Consider the following 22,078-nt stretch of genomic DNA (forward strand, 5'->3'; position numbering starts at 1 on the left):
ACAATAACTTGACATTTGTACCATCCAAAAAGTACGAATATAATAACAGGTTCCTTGAGTTTTTCATTTAGGACAAGAAGAATAACTTTCCGAACATAAATATAAAAATAGGGCACAGTTATTAAGAGGGACACTCCTAATTTTATAGTAACAATGTACTAAATCTTATATAATAACATACAGCCAAAAGCATTAGAAATTCACTGCCAGATATTCTGATGCATTATCCTGAAAATACGTCTGGTACATAGCACTAACATATAACAAAGGATGGCATTTATCTCACAGGGAGAAAAGAGAAGTCTCATCCCCAAAACAGATTTACTGGATTCAGCTTTGATTAAGTTTTAGAGATATATATTAAAGATAAAAAAGAAAACCAATATTTACTCTTAAAATAAAAAAAGTCTTATATATAATCCATTAATACTCTTTATGCTCTTCTGATGTAAAACATTTAGAAACTTTTGAACTCCAGCAATTTCGACTGGTCACCCTATATGGCCTTAATGTAGTCTAAATCCCCTTTCGAGAGTCACATTAGTGTTTTGAGTCCAGCAGTACAAGAGAGATGGCATTCTATTTCTTTTTCTTCTTCTTTGGTGGTTCATCCTCAGAGCTGCTCTCTGTGCTGGTGCTGGTGCTGCTGCTCCTGGAAGAGCTGGAATCTGAGTCTGAATCAGAGGAGGAGGAAGAGGTTGTGGAGGAGGATGAAGATGAGGAACTGGAGGAGCTTTCATCAGTGGGGTGGTGTCGCTGTCCTCTGAGGAGGAGGATGGAGAGGTTTCTTCACTTTTCTGATGAAGAACCACTGGCTGAACTGTCGCTGCTACTGCTGCTGGAACTGGTTACACTCTTAGACCTTTTTCTCTTGGTCTTCCTTTCTACATTAGTTTCTCTGATGCTTTGTTGCAGTAATAATAATAATCTGTTTCCTTTTTCTTTTAAAGCTTTCTTTAGTTCTGCTGTCCTTGAAGGCCTATGCAGGTATTTTCTTTTTCCGGTGCATTCATAAGTCCAGTGTCTAAATTCCAAGCATTTCTGACATCTTACATGCTGTTCATTTGCTTCAGCTTGTCTCTGAGCTATGAGCCGATGCATGGGAGTTGCCATCTTAGCGTGGCCTGATCCCCTTTTATAGTCAGTTCATATCTAAGTCAGTCATTTGCTGTCGGATAAGTATATTTTAAGTAAACACATGATAAGCACTCTTCATATACTTTCTAGTTATTTGGCTAATTAATATGATTCCATACAACTTCACTCAACTTCACCACTACCCAAGCAGGCCATGTCTTCTTATGCAAGAGGAGGCACCATATTTTATTGGGTGGGTATGAGGCCTTTCAGATATTGGATTACTTCAACAAAAAAAAAATAACAAACTGATCACAAGAGCTTTTTTTTTCTTTTTTAAAATATTTTATTTATTCATTCATGAGAGACAAAAAAAAAAAAAAGGCAGAGGTAGAAGCAGGCTCCCCCTGGAGCAGGGAGCCTGATGCAGGGCTTGATCTCAGGACCCTGGAGCCAAAGGCAGATGCTTACCCAACTGAGCCATTCAGGCACCCCAAGAGCATTTTTCTTAAAGGAAATATACTTCCAAACTCTACAGTTATTTTATTACAAACTTGTAAAACACAGAAAAAAATATAATTTTTAAATCTTACGGTACTTAGTTTTCCTTACATTACTATTACCATTGTATCTTAAATGTCAATCATAGATATATTTGTATACATATATAACTTTTACCTTGATCCCTCCCTCCACCTGCATAATGACCGCCGGCGATGCATACATCATATGCACATGGGTATATGTGTGCCTGTGCACACAGGTTGACTTCTGGTGAGTCAGAAACATTAACTATAGGAGAAACATGTATTTTCATTTAATACATACAGGACAACATATTTATACACTTATGTGTGTTAACTTCAGGGAATTTTTAAATGACAATCTTCACAAGTATATGACATTTAATAATGAGCTAGTTACTAAATTAAGCTTATCTAAAACTTCTCATTTGAAATCTAATAGTTAATTGGTCATCTTAAGCTCTCTTTGCCAAAGTCGGCAAATAAAGAAAAAGTAAATAGAAGATGGAAGACAAGGGGCGCCCAGGTGGCTCAGTCAGTTAGGCATCTGCCTTCATCTCACGTTATGATCTAAGGGTCCTGGGATTGAGTCCCACATCAGGCTCCCTGCTCAGCAGGGCATCGGCTTCTCCCTCTGCCCCTGCCCCCTCTCGTGCTCTCACTTTCTCTCAAATAAACTAAATCTTAATTTAAAAAAAAAGAAAAGAAAAAGGAAGACAAAAGTATGAATAAACAAAAGTCTGGCAATTTTCTCAAAAATAAGTGTATAATATAAATTTAATAATTACATGAATTTTGGTGAGAAGGCAAAAAAAATGATAACATAGTTCATCCAGAAAAGTTTGTGTAAAAAAATTTAGGAATATTTTGAAAGAAAAAAAACTACTATAAAAATACATTAAAAAGCAAATTTAACTATAGCAGCTCATAACTAGCCCTGGAATAAACAGAAAGATTTAATGAAGTAGAGAGCCCAGAAATAAGTTCAAGGACACAATGAAATTTAGTGAATGACAAAGGTGGCAACTGAAATCTGTAGAGAATAGATGTTTTTACTGAGAAATGGTATTTGGACAACTAGCCAGCAATTTGGGGGAAAAAAAGGAATAAAAAGGGTTGAAGCAATTTTTACTTCAAAATAAATACCCAGTAATCAAAGATTTCATCGCAAAAATTAAAACTGTAAGTGATCTAAAAGAGAGCATTCAGCTAATTAAAAACATAATAATTTGTAGTGATCTGAGTATAGAAGGCCATCACACTTTAGACAAAACCCTAAAACCACAAAGATAAAAAGACTGATAAGTTTGACCACATAAAATGGAAAAACTTTTGTGTAGCCAAAAAAAGTACAAACCAAATCAAAGAGTAAAATAGAGGAAATATTTGACACAGACAAAAAGCTTAGTAAATATATAAGAATTTTTAGAAATCAGTAGTATGTTCAACCCAAGAGAAAGAAAATGATCATAGGACAGGAGTAATATATAGCACAAAAAAAGGGCAAAAATGGTAAAACAACACAGAACTATGCTGAAAGTGAGACACAACAAAAGAAATGCATCACAATAATAATGTGATTTTTCCCCCTACTCATATGTTTGACAATTTCCAATGCTGTCAAAGGTGTGAGGAAACTTGCATTCTGTATCAATGATATAACTGTAATTTTTTTATAACTGTAATTTTTAAGGCGACTTGTGAAATCTACCAGTAATACCCAACAAACATGAAAATACGTTTATCTGCATTAGCAATCATGGAAATACAAATTAAAACAGCAAGATTCTGTTTTTTTTTTTTAAGATTTTATTTATTTATTCATGAGAGACACAGAGAGAGAGGGGTGGGGGCAGAGACACAGGCAGAGGGAGAAGCAGGCTCCATCCAGGGAGTCCGACATGGGACTCGATCCCAGGACTCCAGGATCAGGCCCTGGGCTGAAGCGGCGCTAAACCACTGAGCCACCCAGGCTGCCCAAGATTCTGTTATATGCACCAAAGAATGGCTAAAATTAGTAAGACATTTAATACCAACTATTAGTAAGATATATAACAGCAGGGATTTTCTTATACTGTCAGTTGGGAAATAAATTGGTACAACCCATTTCGAAAATTGGTATCATCTTCTTTAATAAATATATGCGTAATTTATGACCCAGCTCAACTAATTATACATACAACCAAAAAAACTTGCATATGTTCACTGTGTTGAGACCATCATTTGTAATATTCCCTTAATGGAAACCCAATTATTCATCTGTCACAGTATGGATTATTCAGGTGGTATTCACAAAGTGAGTAGTATAGAACAATGAAAATGAATCAAGGACTGATATACAGAACTTCAATGAAGAATTTGTCAAGTATCATGTTAAGTGAAAGAAGCCAGATAGGAAAGTGATTCCATGTATATAGAGACCAAACAAAATTTAAGTTAGAAGTCAGAATAGTGGAGAGGAAGGAAAAAGAAGGGAAAAAAAGGTTGGAGTAGCGATTGGCTATGGTCCAAAGGATGCTTCTAGATTGCTATTTCATATTTCCTGACCTGCCCAGTAGTCACTCATTTGTGATTATTCTTTGAGCTTTGTTTTATGCAAATGATCTGAATGTGTACGATATTTAACCATAAAAAGTTTATAAAACAAGAAAGAGTAGGTTAAAGAAAAAAGAATAAAGAGATACCAGTATAATTTTTAATACTCAAGAAAACTGCAGGTTGTCATAATAATAATAACAGCTCCAAAGCCAGTAATTTAAAAATAGAAATGCAAACACAGATTCAACTGGATGGTAGGTTAATCATCCATTGATTTTAACTTGTTGATACAACTCTACCATTAAATATAGAATTATAAAAATCCAGATAATTAACCTTTTTTAAAATTAACTTTTTATACATACGAGTTTTCTGCCTTCTTACCCTCATTTTAATGAAGAATATTGAAGAAATTCTGATGGATATAAACAGACTAAACATCTTTATGGCTAATAGGCTTAATGACTCTTCACAGCTGTATACCTTGGTGGGATTATCTTCACTCTGGGAGTTGTTCTGGGTGGTAATCCCTGATGAAAATTCCAGGCCGGAAGAGAATGAAGATATTCTGTATACTCAGTTAACCAATGCAGTACTTATCAAATTCCTAGCATATTCTGATTACAGTAAGAAATAAGACATAGTTTTTGATCTCATGGCCTTAGAGATCAATTTAATAGAAGATGAGCCCACATAAAGATCACTTTGTTTACACCATACCAGACGGTTGACCTTTGGAATCTTACCTTTCCTTAAAATGAAAAATGGGATTTCAATTTGGAAGAGCATCAAGTGGCTTTTCTCACAGGGGGTCATCATAGCCTCATGGCTCCTGTAATGGAAAAGATGCAGTCTTGCTGGGAGAGGATGGGTCTCTGAGCCAGAAAGAACTTGTTTCAAATAGGGTATTGGCTTTCCTGAATCTCAAAGACAGCTTAACAAATGAAAATGAGTGTTGCACAATTCTGTGTCCATTAATTGGAGTTATACGGACGGACTGGCTAGCTCGAGGTGCTTAATAAACTTTAGTTACCTTCTCCCCTTTCAACTGTGTGCTATAGTTATTTGTCTAGTGTCTCACCTCCCATATTGGTCTGTAAGCTTTCTGAAATTAGGGATCACATCTTATTCTTCTTTATACCCCTTACAGAGCTTGGCATAATGCCATGTGCAGAGCTGAAATTCCATATTTGCTGAAGGAATGAAATTTTTTCAACCACATATTGACTATGAGAAATGAAGATAAGATATGTGCCCTTAATTCTGTTGAAGCTAAAGGAGAACTTACTCAATTAACCCAAACCGAATGATGCTTTACTCACATTCATTCTACAGAAAACTAAATATATATTTAACAATTGTCGTTAGGAACATGAAGTTATTATACAAAGAGTGAAAAGTGACTCACTGAATTTCCTAAGGAGATGGTAGGGAAAAATAAGTTTCAACTCATTCAAGAAGCTTTTAATACAATGTGTGGCTATAAAGACTGATTTTTTTTTTGTTCTGCTTGTAGAATCAAGTTATTCCTTTATAATCATAATGCTTTTTGTAGATACACATGATGGTAAATTTTGGAATTTTGTATAAAATATACCCTCACCAGAAATAGCTTAGCTATTTGATGCCGGGATGTGAAAGGAATAGACAAATTAATGCCGAGGTCCTTTGAAGCCCTATGATTCTCTGACCTATTTGGTTTTCCCTTCTAGTTCACCTGTTAGGAAAGCTTTGAAAACTTTAAACAGATAATTAGACAACTACAGAAAGAACTCTAAAGCTGTCCAACCATTCCTCTTATTCTACAATGGTACATCATAATGAAGAGTATCAATGTTCTAGGTGACAAAGGTCACTTATATATATAAGATAGGTAATAATCATACCATTATGTGCTAATAGCACACCATATCCCATCCTACTGTATTTGAACTTTCCATGAAAACAATAGCCTGTGGTGAAACAGCTTGTCATGGATACTAATGAAAAATTGCCCGAGACATCCTGATGCGTTTCCTCCTGCATTCATTCTGCCCTTAAGGTCTGGGAATTCACTGAACACAAAAGTAAGATTTTCCTATCTCTTCTATTTTGGCAAGAACTGTACACAAATTCAGAATACTTCAAATGGAAACGTAGATAACACAGGCTGAGTGGTTTTTAAAACACAATTATACACCGATTAATCGTTTTTGAGTGCTGAATGACTGGAGGAGATTTTGATGGACAGGGAAAGTCATTTGTTTTTGAGACCAAAGTTGTTTCAAACTTATGAGCAAATAGATGTTCCTCTTTGTTTCTAGGTTTGTATAGCATCTTCCCTGTGGAGAATTGCAGAGTCCTACAGATCAGAAATTGGCAAAATGCCTCCCCTATGTAACCTTAATGTCCTCTAAAAATAATAATGCATTATCATCACTAGAGCTTTCTCTTTCCAAAGAGAAGTAGGTTTGAAAAAGTAAGTGGGGGAATGACTAAGAAATACGAAGATTCTTTGTGAGATAATAAAATACAATTTGAATGATTATTATTCCATTTTGATTCTTCAACTTTGGGTCAATTTCCGGTGCCTCAATTAGCAAAATCAAAATAACAAAAAATGGCAATTTCCTGCACTCTTTCTTAGGTGTGTTTTTTTTTTTTTCATTTGCTGCCTGTAGCAATAATTATATTTTCCAAATGCAAAACACCTCATTTAAAATGGAAGCTTCCCAGAAGTTTGCCAACTCTTCTGTCTCAAAAGTAGCAGAAACAAGTAAATCTTTTTTTTTCTGACATCTTCCCGTTAAAAATCCATTTGGCACATGCACTGAATGTGAATCAGCCACTGTGTAAATAAATTTCTGTCAATACTCTTTTTAAACCCTTTTTTATTGTAAAATATTTTGCCCATTGGGAGTAAAAGAAAGGGTGTACAAGAGATTACCAACGCACACTTCTAATTTATACCTTGCACAATAGCCTTTAAGCCACAGTTGAACATGAATATATATACATATACATATACACACATGCACACACACACACATATACACATACTAGCTGGAAACAATTCATCAAGTAAGTTACCCCCTTTCCTTTCAAATCCACTTGTATTACTAAAAGGTTGAGTAAAGACCTCTGGGGAACAAGGGCAATTTTTGACATGGGTCTCAACAGATTAAACTATGCAGGGACAATATAGAATACATTGGAGCAATAACATTATCACATCATAGGCTGATTGAGAGGCATTTCCTTGCATTTCTGTCCTTTTACCATAAGCCAATAGTAGCCACAGGCATTTGACTGGAGAGCCTGGAGGATTGACAGGCCTGGCAGTCATTACACGCTGGATTGAATACTAGATTACTCCAAAGTGGCTGAGGGTCAGGGATCAGTGTGTTCCCTTTTGGCACTAAATGACTTTAATATCCTTACTGTATTAGTCAATTACTTTAAAGCTGCTGCTCTCTGAGCTCTCTCTGCCCCCCTGCAGTTTACTATGGACATTTGAATTGCTCCCATACTTAACCCCCACATCTGCTTTTAGCTGTCAAAAGAACAGTGCTATCAGTGGAGCTATTGACAATATGAAAAGAACTGAGATACTTGCTGGAAGTGTCAAGAGGCTCTTTCTTTTGGCTGCTTAGTTTAAAAAAATAAAAAACTAAATAACTCAGTTATAAAGGTGGTCCTCAGAGAAAAGGAATTCAGCATCTTTTAATCTATTGGTATGTAAAGTAACCAATAGGAAAAAATGGTGGAGTTAACTTTTTTTTTTTTTTACCACTTACTTCCATAAACTATGCATCATCCGAGTTTTTAATTTTTGTGAACACACACTTTGAATACAATTGTGAAAGAGTGTGCACCTGAGTGAGAACCTATATCAAAGTCTTATTTTACTTCACAATGGTTCCAGCAATAGTGGAGAATTATACTGCACTTCTCAATTTATTGGTGCAACACAGTGAAGAATTTTCTATCACAGCCACTGAACTTTAAAAGGTCTGGTGTGGCTTGGTGTTAAACCAACATGTCTAGATTAAATATGGACTAAGCTGATTTGAAATTTAAAACTACTTGAAAGTCATGCCTTCAGTGCTTCAGAAAAAGTGATGTGATTCCCACACAAGAGCACATCTGTTGAGCGGGCCCTGACTCTGCGCGCGTGTATGTGTGTGTGTGTGTGTGTGTGTAGAAAGTCTGCCTGCATGTGAATGTCTGTGAGAGCACATATAAGTCACAGAGCTGGAATGATACAAAGGACATCACAGAAAATTGCTGAAAGATTCTTAAGAGCTATTTCATAAAGAAATTTAAGAATGAAACAGAAACTTAAAAAGATTAACACATTGCCATTAGCTCCTTTATACCAAAATCTGGGAAAACCACTAATTCCCTACATATAGGGCCTCCTTTCAGTAAGATCTAATGATCTGATCAAAAAGTACTCCTTAACTATTTGGCTGAGTTTCCAATATTGACTTGGACTTTAGTGTATGCTAGATTATACACAGATAGAAGCACTTATTCACAACAACAACAACAAAAAAAGGCAAAAGCTTATTTTCCTAAAATAATGGCTGAATTAACAAACACAAAGGGCACTTTTTTCACGTGTATCCAAACATTTGAATCTGTACGCTGTGATTTCAGAGACCATCCACCTCTTACTTAGAAAGAATTCTTCTCAGACATGAAAACATACCATAAAACATGATGTCAGCAGAAACATGACAGACCAACCCAAGGCAAAAATGATAAAGAAATTGCAAGTTTAGACTGTGTCAAGTTCATTAGAAACAAAGTTTTTCCCATCAGTGGCATTCTTAAGATAACATAAAAGGGAGATAGCATGAAATTATAAGATTTGGGAACTGATCCATATTACTGATCCATATTATTTACTAAATATAAAGATTTTAACTTAACTGTTGAAAATGATTATTGACCTAATCCTAAAGATTTAAAATATACCTTTAAACTCTCAAATACTACAAAGGTTTCCAAATCTTATAATTTCGAGTCATTTGCCCCTTGATTAAAATGTAATATTTTCACTAGTCTAGCTTTTAGGAGCATCGATCTTATAAGTAAACATGGAATAAGCTACATATACTTGAGTCTTTAAAAGCTGATTACGACTCCGATCACAGCAAAGCAGACAGACCAGAAGACAATAATATGTATTTCTTTTCAGTGGACATCTACTAAAAATATAAAGATTTGCCTTGGGAAATGAATTTCATGATTTTGCTCATTTAAAATTTAGTCAGCAAAGGACCTTTAAAAACTTAATACCTCTTGGCAATCATGGGTCATTAGCACTTTCCATTCATTTATATTTTGTTGTGTTTTGGGAATTGAGTATTCTGGGGAAGAAAGGTAGCCTGACAAGAAAGTGATTGAGTCAGCCCCCTTGATAGTTGGGATGACAGAAGGTGAAGAACTGTAGCTGCAGCTGACAACTTCTTTAATATGAATCACTTATAAATATTTACAATTCATAATTCAACAATAACTCTATGGGTAGCACATAAACAGAAGCATGTGATGGTTTGTTGGGAATCCTGATCACTACTGTTTTGAAAAGAGTATCTTTCGATTAGGAAATGATTTTAATCAATTCATTTGGAAAAGTCGGTTCTTTCGTGGGTCTCATCATTATTTCTAATAGATACCTTCCCCTTGCAGTTTACCTATCACATTCTATTTTTGAAAGACACATAATTTGCATGACCAAAGATTAACTTCCTCTTCCAGTCTGTCAAGATGTTTAGGTGGATACATTTAAATTATATTTCCACTAGAATACCTTACAAAGTAAATTAAGTACTTTTTTATTTTTTGCAATACTATACACTAGCTACCTTTTAAACCTAAGAATGACAATCACTGCAAAATCTGCAAAGTAAAATACTGTGAATTGTCTACGGAACACAAAAATCTACAATAATCTGTCAGTGTTGCATCTAATTTTCATTTGCACAGACTTCATTATTGTTTCCCTGATGTGACAGGGAGGGTTTAAATGACCAATGGGGGTGGATACTCCTTTCTTTCTGACCTGGTGAGTAATGAGGTAGACAACCCCCTAACTCATTATGCCTTCAATTGTGGAGTGGGAGTGCAGTTAACTTTCATAGCATAGAAAAAGGTACATATCATTCATGACAATGAAATATAAAACATGTGAAATTATAATCTATGTATCTTAACATCTTTACTCAGTAATTACACAGAAAATTAACTAACAACCAGGACCTTTAAGAGTTTCCTCTCTATCATAGCACAAAATACGAATATTTTATATTCACACGTGTATACATCATTCAGTACTTTCTGATTTTATTTTTTTGTACTTTCTGATTTTCGAAAGAATATTATAATTTCTGAAACAAAAGGTACACTAGTTTTAAAAATAGCCTCCCTCTAAGTAGTGAGAAAAGTTTACTTCGAAGGTAGCATAAATAAGGCTGAGAAAGCTTTTTAAAAATGTGGTCTTTTTTTTATTAACTATTTCTGAATCCTTCCTGCTTTTCTTATGAAAATGACATATACACATATGTGTGCACACATGTACATGTTTAGTGATTCTGCTATAAAGAAACTGAGAGTTTATAGGAAGTATCAGAATCATTTAAAATGTCTATTTCCCTCTGAATTTGTACCATGCATCAATAATAAAAAGACTACAGAATCTACTTGTCATGTATCATACTTCAGTATGTAAACAATTTACTGACTGGCTTTGCATGAGAGTAGGGATCATAATTTTCAGTCTGAAAATGACATATACAAATAAAGGAACTAAAGCATGGAAAGTAACATATTTTGGTCTTGTGACTAATGGTAACCTGGTGCTATTGAATTACTGAACTGTGTCTGAGAACTAATGAGAAAATTTTCCCAGGGGAATCTTTATCCAGTGCACTTGGAGAGCACCTCAGGGACCTATTCTGAGTCTGTCACCTTCCCCGTCTCATTGACACTCCACTTCTTTACCACCATTACACTGTGCAACCATTTCACTTCACACCTCACGATTAGAATATTAAAAGGAGAGAATACTATACGACTTGTTCCAGATAGCAGAGTTGTTTTTGACACTTAGAATAGAAATTGTCACCAGAATATCACAAAGACATGAGAGTCTCCAACTGAGTAGAACATTCTAAAGCTTAAAGCTATTTTATTTTACAGCTAATGAAAACTTTCAAGAAATCTCTTAATGGCACATAATTCATTTACTCAGAGTTATTTAAGGGCTGCATAATTTTAACCACAAAGAATAATTGTACTTTTACCGTCACAAAAAAATGATTCTGCTATAGAATTTAGCTTGGGTCATTATTACATTGGTCTTTTGTTGGTTATTGTTTCATTTGACTTTATGGATACCTTGCAAGGTAGAAGGTATGCTCCTAGACTGAGGGTGGCATTCTTGTATTGGGTGGTGGTTAAGATTAGCACTGTTACCCACAGAAGTCTTACTATGGTCAACAGGATAGTGTTATTACTCCTAGAACTAAGAGTGACGGACTTAATGGGATACTCCTACTTTCTGACACAAAGGGGATAAAGGAGGAGGAAAGATAGGACCATTTAAGAATATCTCCCACTATTCAGAGCTACACATATATTTGTTTTAACAATAAATTATTAATTAGGGAATTCTCTTCTGAAAGATGAGAGCTATTTTTTAAAACAGAGGTAAAATCACTTCCACCAAAAAGACAAAATTAATACTAATATGGTGTATTTTGCCTTTCAAAAAACATGATGACTTGCCTCTGTGGCTTTACTATATTCCTGTAGAAGAGTAAGCATCATTATTTCCATCTCTGAGGTCAGGCTATTCAATCAAGAGCATCACACATCCATGCAAAAGACCCTCCCATGCACATTTTGGGTTGGAATTTATTAGTTCTGCCAATGACCTTAGCAGTTATCTGTGTATTTTGCTAAATATAATTTGCATAATAAATAAAATCCCCTTATTAATATTACTGCTATACTTGCTTTTACCCCAAATTATCCAACCTGCACTCTTTTTAGGGAATGGTCAAATTCATATGCTTACATGGCCAAATCTAAACAAATACTACTAGAGATAAGATTCTACAGAATGACAAACTTCCTTCTATTCTCCTTCCGTAACACTAAGCCTCTTTTTTCTATAGCTTAAGATGTTTCATTACTGGAACTTGTTTGGAATAGAAATAAGTATAGTCCTGGTTTGGTCATTCAGGTTTACACTGTGAATGTGCATGCTGGAATTTGATACTTTAAAATCTTTCATTCCTGAATTGACCTAATATATTGTTCCTCCCATTTCAGAATCTTATTTTGCAGAACACAGGGAGATTAACGTAAATTCTGAAGTTCCCTGGTTTCCTTCGGGACACACCCAGAAAGATTTATCACCTTGACAAACGGTACTGAAAACATTTTAGTTTAGGGGACAGTAGAAAGTTTAAATGCTTCAAATTCATTTGTAATGGAGCATTTTGTATGACACTATCCATGGGGAACTATCCATTCTTCTAAAAGATTGATTTATTATTATTAATTTGAGAGAGAGTGCAGGCAGCGTGGGGGCAGGAGCAGTGGGAGAGGGAGAGAGAATCATAAGCAGACTCTGTACTGAGCACAGAACCCAATGTGGGGCTCGATCTCACAACCTGAGCTGAAACCAAGAGTTGAACACTTAACTGACTACCACCTAGGCACCCCTAGAGAACTCTCCATTTTGAGGGAAGACTTATGAAAAAATGTATATAAGTTTATCAGGCCAGTAGGTAAGTCCAGGAAAAGGATGAACTGGACTGGACTCAGCACCCTGGTGGCATTTATGCTTTCAGGGTTCACCGAGCATATGCTTTTGCTATGTCTGATCTACTTCACATCATGAGGTGATCTTATCCCTCTGTCTCAGGGGCCTTTCTTTCCATTGCATAAAGACACATAGGAGCTAAATTGTGGCTCTTTCCTACACTCCAATTCTGAAAATATTATTCTTTTGATATATAATGTAGGTCTGTTACCATGTCTGCTAATTTAACACGATAGAATCAAAAGAAAAGGACCAAAAAAGCTCTCATTTCTGGTTTAATATCTGTATTTAAATACTCAGGTATTAAAATGGTATTTGCCGGCAAGTTGACTACAGAATGCCTTTTCCACATAGTATCTTAGCTTAAGTAGATGAAACCTTGTGACTCTTGAGTGGTAATGATTCAAAATATAATTCACATGACGGAGTTAAACACACACTTATAATAAGCCTACATGAGCCGCCCATTACAAGGGTTTCCTTCATTTTCTATGCAAGAGTCACAAACTAACTTCAAACTTTTGTCCCAGAGATGAAATCAAAAGTCCACCTCACATACATGAAAAGGGCATCTCTACAGATTCAAATCAAGACTCGATTATTCAAGAGCAGCTTATTTGGCTCCTGGCTAAGTCAAAGTTTGCTACTTCTGGGCATGTTTGACTATAGGGAACTCGCCCTCATTTTTATCCCTTAGCCTGTTCTGAAGTATGTGAAAAACACACAACTTCATTTTTACTCATGTGGTTTTGAATGGGCTCTTATTTGACTCATCTTCTTTAGAAGTGGGGAAAAAAAAAATAAGAAAGCTTTTACATGTGCAGGGATTTGGGGATTTAGTCTCTTTCTTCTCTTTTCCATTTCTTCTTCCCCTTGACAGAGTTTCTGGTCTTCAGGCATTTGTAAGGTCTCTGCTTCATTCTTTCAAACCAATCTCTGATATACGGGTGGAGAGATGGGGGATACAAAAAGCAGGAAATGGATTCCTATCCACAGGACAACTTAGAACCTTGGGGATTGCATGTCACCACCCCAGCTACAAGGGTCTCAACACAGCTTAGGCCAGCATTCCAGGGAATGAGTCCTTCTAGATGCCACTCACTGAGGTATACAACCCTATCCTGGCACACTGTTCTACACTGCATACACTATTAAAAACCTACTTATTTTCCTCTTTAACTTGTTGCATCTGAACCACCTCCAGGACATTTGCAATCTAAGTTTTTAATTTTAGTACTAAACTAGCCATGCAAATAAGACCTTTTTGGGGAAATAACAAATAAAAAGAGATGTACTCCTCTTACCAAAGATCTAGATGTCAGAGGAACTACTCTCTTAAAAGGGAACAGAGAGTAAGAAAAGTCCAGTGCTATAGCACTTGCTAGTGAAATTAGGAAGACTGAAAAATGGTCTCTTCAAAGGATAAAATGTGCCAGTAGAAAAGGTGTGTGAGAACTTTAAAAACACTTTTGACTTGTGATTGAATTCATGCAAAAAGAGCCAATTTGAACTTCATTTATCAATCAGTTTGATTCATAGTAAGATAATATTACAAAATAGAGGGTCATGCTTTTCATTGCTAAAGTTTTCTACATTAGTACATTTGGTACTTTATTTTCAGTGTCAAAGAACTGAGCTGACAGTTTGAATCAGAGTCAATTTATTTCAGCAAATATTATAAATTGATACCTGGTTTATATTTCTGTTGTTTTGATAATCCATGGCTGAACTGATTTCCCCACACTATACTCCTATAACTTTAAAGTGTCATTTGAGAACAGAGGGATTTTATTTTCTCATGATCTTATGCAGTTGAAGAAAAAATTCTTTGAGGTGTTTTTGGAGAGATTTCTTTTTGGCTATGTCTATATGGTGTCCAAATAAACAGTGAAAAGTTGAAAAGTTCAGTCAATTCCCTGTGTTATTGGCTTTGTAGACACCAAATAAGAGTTCAACTCAAAACAATATACTAACGTTTTCAATTAAAGTAACCTGTCAATTTAGCCCAATTAGTCAAAACCTTTGTGCACATTGTTTAAGTCTTTTGCTACTCAAAGACCGTAGCAAATTTACACATAGTTAGAGCCTCTGAACTTTATAAATATAAGTTCAGTACTGCATAGGCCTCAGTCTAGTGTTTTTCCCTCTTTGATTTTCTTAGGAGTTTTCTCCATAAAATCCAAATACAAAAATGAAAAGTAATTGGAATTTTTTCTCTACTTGTTTTCCATGGAAGTCTAGATTTGGGGCTCTTTTCTCTACACAAATCACTAAACATCTAAGAGCTAAATGCTGAGAAATGTAGGTAAATGAGAGACAATCTCTGCTTTCAAGAAGCTTTACATTAGTAGGGGGAGACTGCCTCCAACTGACTTGATAACAAATACCATGCTAAAGGAAATTAATTCAAACAGAGGTACAAGCGACATTTTGAGAAAAGTACAAAAACAATGAGGAAAGAGTTTATGGGAGAATAAGCACTAGTGCCCAGATTTAAGAGATGATTTTTAAAATTCTGAGGAAGAGCATTCAGAATAAAGGAACAAGATGAGTAAAATATTAACTTATCTGATCAAATGAGTTTCTGTTCTCTTGTAGATTGTGTGGAAATTTCAGAACCTTGAAGAGGACGATGCATAAAATGATTATATCTGAAACTATTTACCATAGGCTCTGAAACAAAATATTTTATAATCTTTTTTTTTACCAAATTCCAAAATTAAAACTATCGGTGAGTGACCAGTCAATTTAATTTCACTTTTAGGTAATAGTAAAGTATTTGCATGTTATAAACCACTGACTGGAAAGTCAAATTTATCTGAGTCACATCATAGTGAAAAAAAAATTTAAGAAATTTCTAAAAATTTTAAAGAAAAATTTCAAGAAATGTTTAGAAATTTTAAAGTTTATTGAAATTTTTAAAATTTCAAGAAAAATCAAGAAATTTCTAGCTACAGAAAAATGTGTTAAAACTTAAGGGTTTTATATCTAAAGAGAAGAAAGAAAAGTATTATCCCACCAAATATAGGTATAGATGCATTACCCATTATTCTTTTTGACAGTAAAGATTAGAAAATGGATTTTCCATGACTAAGGACTTTAGGGAGGAATCATTAAATGTTCTCAGTTACTGTACCCAGTGTTTTCCAATTCTGTGGCTCTGTTGGTGTTCTGGGACCATTTTGCCGGACACACTGAAACCACACTTCAGCAAAGCAATGGCACAGTGCTTCCTGGATTCAGTCTACCTTCTGGGATTCAAGGAGGAGAATGAAGGCAAGTAATTTAAATCTTGGAACATTAGCTAGTTGTGAAGTCTTTGTTGATATGATTCTGGGCACGTAGTCATAGATGGAAATGAAACAGAATCCCTCTCAAAAAGTCCATCAAAGCATTTCTTTCATCTGTGTGTGTTGCTTGTTGAGGAGAAGTTTCCAACCACAACGATCATACTACATATACTCTCTGCCAAATTATTTTGAGTAAGTAGCATCCAGCTCATGGGACTCAATGCTAAATTAACAGTGAAGTTTCTCATATTCATCATAATTGCTCTTAGGTTTCAAGCTGGCATTCTTTGGAATCCTTGATGAGTCAGAGGGCTCCAGTGATGGGGTTCCAAAATACGTTGTAGAAATATCACATTTTCCCAAGGGAGAGGGTACAAGCTTTCCATCTGATTTGGTGATCCTGTTGTATAGTAAGACTGGAAGACAGTGCTATACCAGATATACTGGGTTGAGAATACCCGGTGGAGAATACTAGAAGTTTGTATGTGCTATCATTTTTCCATTTTTACCCTTATTTTGTGGATATAATTTTTTGATAATGATTTACTTGAGAGCTTGGGTATTCACATACAACAAATTTAAATCTGACTTTTTGAGATCTCTTTCTTAAAATACATTTGACCATATACCTTAAGGAACTTCTCACTTGCCCCTTTCCACATGCTCCAATCTCCAGCCATGGTTCTTCTCTCCGTATTTTCTTCTTTGCTTTTTCACATCTTTTTCAATCTTTCTTCTTCTTCTTCTTTTTTTAATCAACACTGTCATAGTCCCAAACATAGAATTTAAAACAATTTTGTGTTTTGCTCTCCTGATCTAGGTAATGACTACGTAAGAACTTTTCATTCCTTTTCAAATGGGCCCTCCTAACTCATTTCCTATTAAGATACTCTTTAAATGTTTTGGTGATTTCCCCAGAAATGAATTGTAAAAAATCATGTATCACCTTGGAAATGTTTGTTTTCATCTGAAACTTTTCATAATTTTCATAAGCTTAAGCAGTTGTAAATATTATAATTTTAGAATATTCTAAACATGACAGTTTAAGTAGAGTTTAAATCAATTTAAATTTAGAATAAATAACTGATGTTAAAAGTACACTGAGAAGCACGTTGGGAATGGTGGAAAAAATGAATTCTAAAAATCTACTCCTCCATAGAAGGAATGAAAACACTGGCAAAAATAATTAAAGTAAAATTTTTCAGAACTGTAGAAATTTTTTTTTTTGGTAAATATTTTATTTATTTGTTCATGAGAGACACACACACACAGAGAGAGAGAGAGGCAGAGACACAGGCAGAGGGAGAAGCAGGCCCCCTGCAAGGAGCTGGATGTAGGCCTCAAGGATCGTGGATCCCAGATCCCAGCAGCCGCTCATTGCTGAGCCACCCGGGTGTTCCAGAACTGTAGAAATTTAACCAAAGGTTTGCAAAAAATCCAAACAAAAATCTGTAACAACAGTGAGCTTTGTATCATTTTAGAGATTGAGTAGAGATTACACAAATAAACTTTTTAAAAATCTTAAAAGGAAAATCTGGAGAATGATATTTCAAGCTATAAAGATATATCCATAGGAATCTAGAATGCCAAAGAGATGTGCAGAGCTATGCACAATTCAAGGAAAAACTGAAAGCATCCTAATAGTTCACTTCTAGATGACCTTGAGGCTCTTCGCATGTAGGAACAGAAGGCTAAGGCAGAGTAGACTGGCGTACTGGAGCAATGAAGTATGCCTTCAAACCCAGGGAACCATTCGGCAAAGGCTGGGAGATTAAAGACACAGAAGGTAATCTCTGCCCCGTTATTAACTGACCACTAAGCTCACTAGAGATTTCAGTGCCTGCCACAACAAAAAACAGACTTCACAAACTTAGTCCAGTAAAATCACTAAACAATAACTGCAACAAACAATGGTGCAAACCAAATTGGAGGAGTAAAGAACAGTCTTTTTAGTAATTGGAGCTGAGCAACTGGATATCTACATGCAAGAGAATGAAATTATATCCCTAAAACACAAAACATATTAAAAATAACTCAAAATGTTTCATAGACCTAAATATAAGCACTAGAACTCTAAAATTATTATGAGAAAACTCAGGAGTACATCTTTTTGACTGTGGGTTTGGCAGTTTCTCCTTAGATGTGACACCAAATGCACAAGTGACAAAAATAAATTATATTTCTCATTAATTAAAACTTTTGTGCTTCGTAAGACACCATCATGAAAATAAAAATATAACTATGCCACAAAATGGAAGAACATATTTGCAAGTTGTGTATCTACTAAAGGACTTACATGTAGAACACAAAAAAACTCTTACAGGTCAACAATAAAAAAACATAACCCAATTAAAAAAATGGACACAGAATTTAAATAGATCTCTCTCTACAGAAGATATATAAATGGCCAATAAGCACATGAAAAGATACTCAGTATCACTAGTCATTAGGAAAATGAAAATCAAAACCATAATGAAATATTTTATACCTACTGGAATAAAATTGAAAACAGAGACATTAATAAATAAATTTTGTTAAAAATATGAAGAAATTGGCACACTCCTACATTGCTAGTCAGACTGTCAAAGATACAACCTCTTTATTTTTTTTTAATTTGTTTTTTTTTTATTTTTTTTATTTATTTATGATAGTCACAGAGAGAGAGAGAGAGGCAGAGACATAGGCAGAGGGAGAAGCAGGCTCCATGCACCGGGAGCCCAACGTGGGATTCGATCCCGGGTCTCCAGGATCGCGCCCTGGGCCAAAGGCAGGCGCTAAACCGCTGCGCCACCCAGGGATCCCCAGATACAACCTCTTTAAAAACACTTCAGCAGTTCCTCAAACTATTAAACATATAATTGCTGTATAACCCAGCAATTCCAGTCCTAGATATATATATCTAAAAGAACCGAAAACAAATGTCCATACAAAAACTGGTACATGAATGTGCACAGCAGTATTAATAATTGTGCAAAAAGTGGAAACAGAACAAATATCCATCAACTAACAGACAAAATGCAGAGAAATCCATAAAATATAATATTATTTGGCCATAAATAGGAATGAAGCTCCGATTCAGGCTGCAACATGGGTGAACCTTGAAAAAATTATGGTAAATGAAAGAAGCCAATCACAAAGACTGTAACTGGATGAATCCATTTATATGAAATGTCCACAATAGGTAAATATGAAGAGACAGAAAATATATTAGTGGTTCCCAGGAGGAAAAAAAAGGGAAAATAATGCTAATAGGTACAATTTTTCTCTTTGGGGTGATAAAAATGTTCTATACTTAGTGGTTATGGCTGCATAACTTGTGACTATGCTAAAAACTGAATTGTATACTGTGAAAGGAGACGTTTCATGATCTGTAAATCTTGTCTCAAGAGTGGTTACTTAAAGTAAATTAACAGATTTTATTTATAGTCAGTAATTAGGCATCCAATCAACCTCTTTTGAGAGGGAGGGGATGCTATATTATCAATTTAGTGTTCACTGATTAAATGTGAGGGTGAATGATTTTATAAGTGTTTGTTAGACATTTGCACTTATTTCAACTGTTTAATGATTTGATTTTTTTCATAAATTTTTATATATTTATTTGAGTAAGAGAGAAAGACAGAGAGGCTGCAAGCAGGGGAAGGGGCAAAGGGAGAGAATATCCAAGCAGACTCCTGCTGAGCATGGAGCCTGACATGGGGCTTGAGCCACAATCCTGAGAACATGACCAGAGCCGAAACCAAGAATTGGCTGCTTAAGAGACTGAGCCACCCAGGCACCCCAGTGATTTGATTTAATACTATTTTGTTATAATTAATATATAAGGATTATCTACTTAATAATATCAGTGAGCAAATAAGTTGAAAATATTTTCCTAATTTAAGGCTTAATTTTTTTTCTAGTATTAATTCACATAAAAACTTCAATATTCTATACAATAAAATCCACTTTTTTATAATTTGTTATTTCATTTTGTAAAGACCTGTTGTGATATCACAAATATTTGTATATTTTTGTCTTGCTCTTTTCCAGATTCATGTTGTATTTAATTTTTTAATCTATCTGATTATAAAGTATCATATGCTATTGGGACTATAATTATGGTAAAGAAATAACTGTCTTAGGACGATTTAGAAAATATTTCATCAATTTTGCACTGATTTAAAATATCATTTTTACCACATATACTAGTTTTTTTTAATTGATATTTAGGTTTGATAAGTTTCCTATTCAAGTACTGGTATTTCCCTATTATTTACCATTCTTTTTAGAATGTATTTTAACATTTAAAATCCATGTACACTAAATAAGCTATATTTTTAAAGAACTATTTCAGCTATTATCATAAATTTAATCTTAAATGTGAATATTAGAATCATTTGTGATAAAGTTCCCCAAAACTTTTTATAGGGATTTTGAGCCCACTTTTTTCTTCTTTTACTACATTCTCTAGAACTTCCAGAACCAACCTGAATAACAGTAATAGACATCCTTATATTGTTTTGGTTCCTAATTTTAATAAAAGGAATATTAAAGTGTCTCAAAATCAAGTAAAATGCTGGTAATTATTGAAGTAAATTTGATCATACTATTTTTTTTTTGTTTTTAATACTTTTTTTTAAGAAGAGATGTTGCCTTTCATCTAAATGGTTCCTGAAAGTTCTAGAGAATGTAGTAAAAGAAGAAAAAAGTGGGCTGCTAATCAGGAAGAGATAAGATTATAATTGTTAGAAATCACAATTGTTTAGACAACTCAAATTAATTGATAAAGAATGTTAGACCTAATAAGCAGGATCAGTGATGTGATTAGTTATAAAAATCAGTATGTTTCCAGTACATCACTATAAAAATTTAGCTAATACAATAGACAATAGCAGATATTTTCATTCACAAAACAATGAAAATATGTAATAACTATAAATGATTTCAGGAAGTAAATACATTCCAAACTTGTCTGAAGTATGTCTGCGAAGATTTGGAAAGAAAAAGAAAAAAATAATTGTTTTCCTGAATTAGAAACATAGTAAATCTAAATCTGTGTCTTAGATTTACTTACATGTTTTTCTTACATGCTTTACTTTAGAGTGGACATTGTGTTAAGTAATATATGTAAATGTATGCATACTTTTTAGAGATGTACAGTATCTTACTGGTTAAGATACTCAGTTACTCTGATTTGCAGATGAGGAAACTGAGGTTTTGAGAAATAAAGTAGACAACACAATTTCAGCTCAGGTCATGATCTCAGGGTCATGAGATCAAGCCCCACTTCCAACTCTGCACTGAGTGTAGAGCCTGCCTAAGATTCTCTCTCTCTGTTTGCCCCTCCCCTGCCTCTCCTTGCCCTCTCTCACTCTGAAATAAATAAAAAAATTAAAAAATAAAAAAATAAAAAAATAAATAAATAAATGTGCATTGTACCATACATCTTTGCATACTTTACTGGCAAGATTTTGAAATAATTTCAGGAGATACTTACACTCTTTCAGGTTTTCAAAGTAATTAGGCTTAAATTGTATGTAGTGATTTACTAATTTTAATTTCAGCCATACACACTGTTTTAGGTCCAGCCTTATTTGCTTAACTTTCCTTGTGTTTTATTCTTTTTCTTCATTAGCTGTGTTAGTTTCCTATCGCCACTGTTAACAAATTACCACAAGCTTAAAGCAATACAATTTTATTTTTTTATTTTTTTTATTTTTTTTTTTTGCAATACAATTTTATTACATAACAATTTTATTGTATCTGTAAACATGATTTTTATAAATTATATATTGCATTATTATATATTATATATAATATATAAATTATTCTATATAATATATATG

At 34.4% G+C, this 22,078-nt stretch overlaps 1 long non-coding RNA gene and 1 pseudogene across 1 annotated transcript; one reads left to right on the forward strand and one right to left on the reverse strand.

Moving 5' to 3' along the window:
- Window positions 1-211: 211 nt before the first annotated feature.
- Window positions 212-1,113, reverse strand: LOC112670898 (zinc finger CCHC domain-containing protein 10-like; annotated as a pseudogene).
- A 4,944-nt stretch (window positions 1,114-6,057) lies between these two features.
- LOC112670899 (uncharacterized) lies at window positions 6,058-16,237 on the forward strand. The gene is made up of 4 exons (XR_003143282.3): window positions 6,058-6,205; window positions 12,465-12,562; window positions 15,559-15,691; window positions 16,172-16,237. It is a non-coding gene; the product is annotated as an uncharacterized LOC112670899 (long non-coding RNA).
- The last annotated feature ends 5,841 nt before the right edge of the window (window positions 16,238-22,078 follow it).

The sequence above is a fragment of the Canis lupus genome, chromosome 14 (assembly GCF_003254725.2).
Source record: "Canis lupus dingo isolate Sandy chromosome 14, ASM325472v2, whole genome shotgun sequence".
Taxonomy (NCBI): domain Eukaryota; kingdom Metazoa; phylum Chordata; class Mammalia; order Carnivora; family Canidae; genus Canis; species Canis lupus.